This window comes from Macrobrachium rosenbergii, chromosome 24 (genome assembly GCF_040412425.1).
Source record: "Macrobrachium rosenbergii isolate ZJJX-2024 chromosome 24, ASM4041242v1, whole genome shotgun sequence".
NCBI classification, from domain to species: domain Eukaryota; kingdom Metazoa; phylum Arthropoda; class Malacostraca; order Decapoda; family Palaemonidae; genus Macrobrachium; species Macrobrachium rosenbergii.
In genome coordinates this window covers 37,645,252-37,651,239 of record NC_089764.1, presented here as the reverse complement: position 1 = coordinate 37,651,239, position 5,988 = coordinate 37,645,252, and the positions used below count along the sequence as shown (strand labels likewise).

The following is a 5,988-nucleotide window of genomic DNA, read 5'->3' as shown; positions in this document are numbered from 1 at the left end:
CTTTCACAGTTTCACAAAGTACTATGAAGATTTGTAAGCTAAATTAGTCACAAACCTTTGCCTTTTAACTCTCATATTACACTGATATTTTTGACCAACAGCATTAGCTAATCAAGTGTAATTATATCACAACCAGATTCCCTTTAATTCTTAATGCTTTTCAACAAAAAATAAAACTGATGTGGAGAATATTTCATGATTAATAATGTAATAAACTAAACAAATTTAATTTCAGAGGCATATGATCCTTTCAAATATTTTCCCAAACATCCTACTTACACCAAACTAACAATCAGACAGAAATGCTCTGAATAATGTCTTCAAATTCTCAGTCATGATAGCTTGTCATAGTCATTACTCATAGCAAAACCCTACTTGAAACTCTCTCATAATCATTATTCTTCTCCCCTAAAACTTCCAAGGACAGAAAAATGAGGCTTCTTTCTTGTCCACTGAGATCACCTGTGTCAGATGGTTGGTTCCTTCAAGCTGCAATCGTCTCTGCAAAGAGCATTTCAAGTGATGTATCTCGAGTCCCAACTTGATCTTCACAAGCATCCAGATTCAACATCTGATTGTTATTTTCATATCTTATGACTACACAGCCTTTGAAACAGGACACAAAGTTCTTGATGTAACATCCTGACCATGGCTAACATGACTCTAGATATTCTGTGGAAGCATAATTAAAGAACCATCAGACATATTCAAGTTTCTAACAGTCATGTTACATTAATTCTTTATGAACCTGGACATTTCAAAGTGAATGGTAAAAATATATAAAAAAGAATTTATTTTGAATGAAATATAATCACCTGTCAGGAACGAAACTCCATCTCAAGTTAAGAAAACCAGCATCTGAAATCTTAAGTGATAAGGACATGATTCAAAATCCTTCTCATTTTTCATATTCAAACCTTTATTTCTACTTCCTAAAGCCTGTCACCCATGGACTGATCACTCACAGAGAACAAGCAAGACATCAATCATAGCTGGGTGAAATCTTCCTCTGCCAAACCATTGCCTCCTGTGTAGCAGAGGTGTTCAACAATCGGAGGATCTGGGTGAAACTTGTGGTTTCCTTCTTGGAATATTAAAATTCCAACCTCATCACTTGTCCCCATAGCAAAGAAACCTCATATTTCAGTGAAGCTGAAGTCCTATTAAGGAGGAAGGCTAAGCTTCCTGTATTTCTGCTGTATTCATCCAAAACTAGGGGGAGAAATCTGGTCTTCATCCTATATAATAGCCTGGTCTGACTTATAGGCCCAAGAACTTGTGCGGTTTTCAGAACTGGTGCCTTTCCCTTCCAGGGTGATGTGGGTTCCCTCTTCTCATCCCTCTACAAGACCACACTGACCCAGTCAGTCCTCAGATGTCACTGCAGAAGCCTTCCTCATCCCAGCAAGAGGAGCAAAATACAAGGTGGAAAATACAGAGCTTATGCAATACGGAACAACAACCATACAGTTACAGCAGTCTGGATAATGTATGCCTGTAAACAATTAACCTAAATAGACCAAAATAAACTCCAGATACAGCGAATCTTCTGAATTCTGATACAAAGAATCTTCTGAATTCTGATATGAGTCACAAAAACACCAAATACATGAGACAGAGGGAAAATGAAAAATTTTGCTAACCAAGTGAGCAAAGGTTCAACTTCGTACAAACAATTGCTTCCTATTTAGGGAAATCCACATAAAGGCAGCATTCGGTGACTACTCTCCACAACACACCACAAGTGTTGAACATATTTAAGAGCATCAAACATCCAGTCAAATGCAGACTGTGGAGCCATGTAGTCTTCAATTCAAGTTTTGTGAATAAAAAAAAAATTTGATGATCTTCATTGCAAAAGCCAAGATGAGAATAAGCAAAATTAACATTAACAATGTAAGATTTATTCTAATTTTATAAAAGCTTCACCAATTTCAAGGATCAGCTTTGATATCACAGCTAATATCTGGTCATCATCTCTGCAGAGAAAGACTTTTTAAAGAAACATAAATAACATTACAAAGACATTTGTGCAATAAGAAAAGTTCTGCAGGTTACACAGAGGAAGTTAAGTAAACAAACAACAAAGTCACTTAGAACAGTACCACTGACAATCCATCAGTGATTACAATTTGGAAATAAACCAAGTGTCTATGTCCTTGATTCCTCTAAGTTCTCCCATAAGGCCTGTGTAGAGGGTTCACAACATTATTATCACTTGAAAAGTGTGACAACTTTACATATAATACTTGACAGAGCCTTCAATGGACTATATTTACTGAGTCATATTTGATCTATTGTTTCTCTTCAACACAGCTTCCAAAATCATGAATTGACTATATCAGCCAGTCTTCTCACAAGATACCCAATCCTAATTAATCCTTTATGCCCTACCTGGGAGATACCTGATACTTCCAAACCAGTGGTAGGCCTACATTCAAAGCCTAACCTTCAACTGGGGATACAAATTTTAAGACTGAAGGACACAGCACCCAAAGGTTACCATTAAACAGAAGGATGTCTGCAACAAAAGCACTCTTCATATGCATGCCACAGCTAGGAACTGTCCATAATGCTTTGGTGTCTTGTAAATAATGAGCAATACTCATAGTAGGCTTTTGCACTACAACCAAACTTGCAACCTAAGGTCTATACAGAACTGTATCTGTTTCAAGAGTAAATATTCTGCTTTTCCTGGAACACAAAAACATTTCCAGCACAAAAAGCAAGTAACAGAACTCGGAATAAATTATGAAAGCATGAACACCTCAAAGCAGGTGGCCAGTTCTGTTGGTGTTTTCCCAAAGAAAAGGAAGACCAAGTAGCAAAGATCCACAGCTCTTCCAGGATCATCACAGAAAGACCCTGAACTGACCTCACGTCTCCCTCTCCTCAAAGATCCCTTCTAAAAGAGGGACGATTAGCAAGCAACCCTACACATATAATACCAAAGATCAGTCACCTCAGAAACCTCTGTAAACACCTTTGATAAAATAAAGCAGTAGAAACTAAACTCAGAAGATATAAAACATTTAATGTGGCCCTAAAACAGACATTAAAATCACTGTGGATTTTAGAATGGGAGAGATGATCTATAAAAGCTCTGATCAACATTACACCACAGTTCATATAACAGGCAAGAAGATCTATACCAACAATGCCTAGTTTACACTGTCAAGTTGTTGAACACAAGTTATATGAATGCATTCATAAATGGAGATACAAGACTTGATTGGCTTTAGACTTGTGTCACCATAATAAAATCATGTAAAATACACTGTAGCCTTATAATATACCATGTCAAACCTTTTAACACGCAAGAACCAAATTTAAACCTGTTCCCAGTGAACCACAAAAGACAATTCTTGAAAAACACTTTTACCCCAGAGATGAAAATGCATCCATAAACAAACCTGACGACCACTAACCCCAGCCATACAGATGAGCCAGGTCTTACAAACCCTTCTGAAAACGTCAAAAATTGGCACACCAGTGAAACTCTTCTTCACAACTTTTCTGGGAAACAAGCAAATTGCTACCAGCTGTAAACCCAGGCACATACTTACTTTTTCTCTTCTTCAGATTTCCTCAAGATTTCCCAGGTTTTGGAGAATGAGGGTGTTGGTCCCGTGGTCCTTCCCCTCTTCACAGACATCGTAGAAGTCCATCTGCATGTAGTGTCACTCTTGTCTCCACTATAAAATCAAATCTGTTCCAACACACATTCTGCTGAGGGCTCCTTCAAGCCGCAATATCTGAAAAGATGACTTTCCAGATCAGGTCCTTCAGTCATGGTTGACTATCAAAAGCAATCTACTTGAATTCTGTTAGCTTGTAATTGTCAATAAAATATAAACAGGTCAAAATCAGTTCTCAGCACTACAGTATTTCCTGAAAACAGCTCAAACTAACAAACAGAGAAGTACTTCATCAGAGCATTAATATTCCTTCCACTCCTGCTCCTCACAAACCATCTCAATTCTCACTCAAAATGGACATCCTGCTACTTATATGCTTCTCTTGCAACTTCAGTACAGCATTTGTTTGTGTCAACAATGTACTATTTTATACTTCAGTATTATACATAGTTAAAAACCAGTCTTTGCCTGTATACAGATAAAACATACAATACTGAATTAACAGTAGTCAGTAATTCAGATGGAAATTGCTTCATGAAAACTAATGCTTTTTGAAAACAGCATTTCCAGTGGTAAACAGACAAGATCACCTTTGGCAATGGCCATAATAATCAGTCTCCTGTATCTAACATCTGTAGTAAAGGACACAAATTATTCAGCATGCTTTTAACTGCTCTTATAATAATTGACATTTCAGTGAACTCATTCTAAAAATTGTTGACAATTCACCTTCAAAAGTATTATATGGAAAAGCTGATAATTTCATAAAAATTGTGTACATAATTCACTCCAATGGCACAGAATTGAAGGTATAAAGTGCAAGAGATTTCAGGCTGAAATCTGAATTAATGTTGTTGTTTATAATTACAGTATTGTATGCCATTCCTAAGGAAATTCCCAAAATTCTTTTGATATGTTCATTTATAATCAAGGGAAATTCTATAAAGTATGAATATCAGAAGCAAACATCTGCCTAAAGTGTGAAGAGATGGAGAAGCAATTTAGAAATGAAAAGAGGTACATAGACGGGACATTACACAATACAGAAAAGAAACTTCCCAACTCCCATCCATTTTGAAAGATGATCAGGACTTAGCAAAGTAACTAAGGCCTAACTTTGGAATTCCCTCCTTTCCTAAAGAATAATCAATATATAATGCAATTGTCTTCATGATCCATATACACAAACCCTTTCCTGGACTGATCAACTTCAAACCAGTCCTTGCTGTGCAACAGAGGTGGAAGTTTCAGGCCAGAAAGAAGGAAGGCTCTAGAGCAAGATGGGGCACTCAATTTTGGGAATATTAAAATTCCGATTAATCTTTAACGCACAAAGATTAGACCTCGCATTTCACTTAGGCAGAATTGCTACTACAGAAGAAGGCAAAGCCTCAAAGTTCTTCAGAAATATTCACCTGAAAGAAGGAGAGGCAATCTTCCTACACTTGCAGAGCAGAGAATTCTGAATCAGTCCACACAAACACTGACTTCTGACTTGTTGCCTTTCCTTTTCAAACTGACATGGGTCATCCTCTTCTCCTACCTCTACAAGACTGCATTGACCCAGTCCTTGGGGAAGGTGGTGTCACTGCAGAAGCCTTCCTCATCCCAGCAGGAGGAATAAGATACAAGGTGGAAAATACAGAACTTTTACAATACAGGAAGAACCAGCCACTACAGTCTGCATAACCTTTGCCAGTAAGCAATTCACCAGAACAGACCAAAATAAATCCCAGATACAAAGATCTTCTGAATTCTGAAATTCACCACAAAAAGCTAAATAGTTGAGACAACAGAAAAAAGAAAATTGTCACCAACCAACTGATCAAAAGTTCAACTTTGTACCAACAATTACTTTCTGTTTAAGGAAATCAAGAACAAACCTTTCTGGCTAAACATATTTGGTGGTTTGGTTAAGGTATTTTATGTATCTAAGTACAGTACCTCAGTGTTCTAAGGCTGGCCCTTTCTCATTGCAGGAATACCTTTGTAATGTAGTTTATTTCTTTGTGAAAAGGTGGCTTTTGACAGCGGATGACCAGACATTACCTCCACTATAGGAGCAGCTAATCTTTTGCTATTAACATAGGCTTTGTAGACTCAGGGTGGCCCACTTGTGATCCTGCTTTTTGGCTCAAAGGTCCAGTTAGACTACTTGATAAAGATATCAGTATTAATATAATTGTAATGTGGTTTGAAGTTGTTTCTTGGCTTGTGTCAATCTGTAATGTAAGACCTCAATCATGTTTATTTGTAACTAAAGGTGAGACGATTTGAAGACTACAGGGCTCCACAGTCTGCATTTGACTGTAGATAAAGGCAGCATTCAGTGACTGCTCCACAACACAAC

At 37.3% G+C, this 5,988-nt stretch overlaps 1 long non-coding RNA gene across 1 annotated transcript in view; it reads right to left on the bottom strand.

Annotated features, from left to right (window-relative positions):
* Window positions 1–3,572: 3,572 nt before the first annotated feature.
* Window positions 3,573–5,988, bottom strand: part of LOC136852030 (uncharacterized) — a 194,650-nt gene continuing 192,234 nt past the window's right edge. The window contains exon 4 of the long non-coding RNA XR_010857052.1: window positions 3,573–3,755. This is a non-coding gene — a long non-coding RNA (uncharacterized lncRNA). The remainder of the gene's footprint in view (window positions 3,756–5,988) is intronic.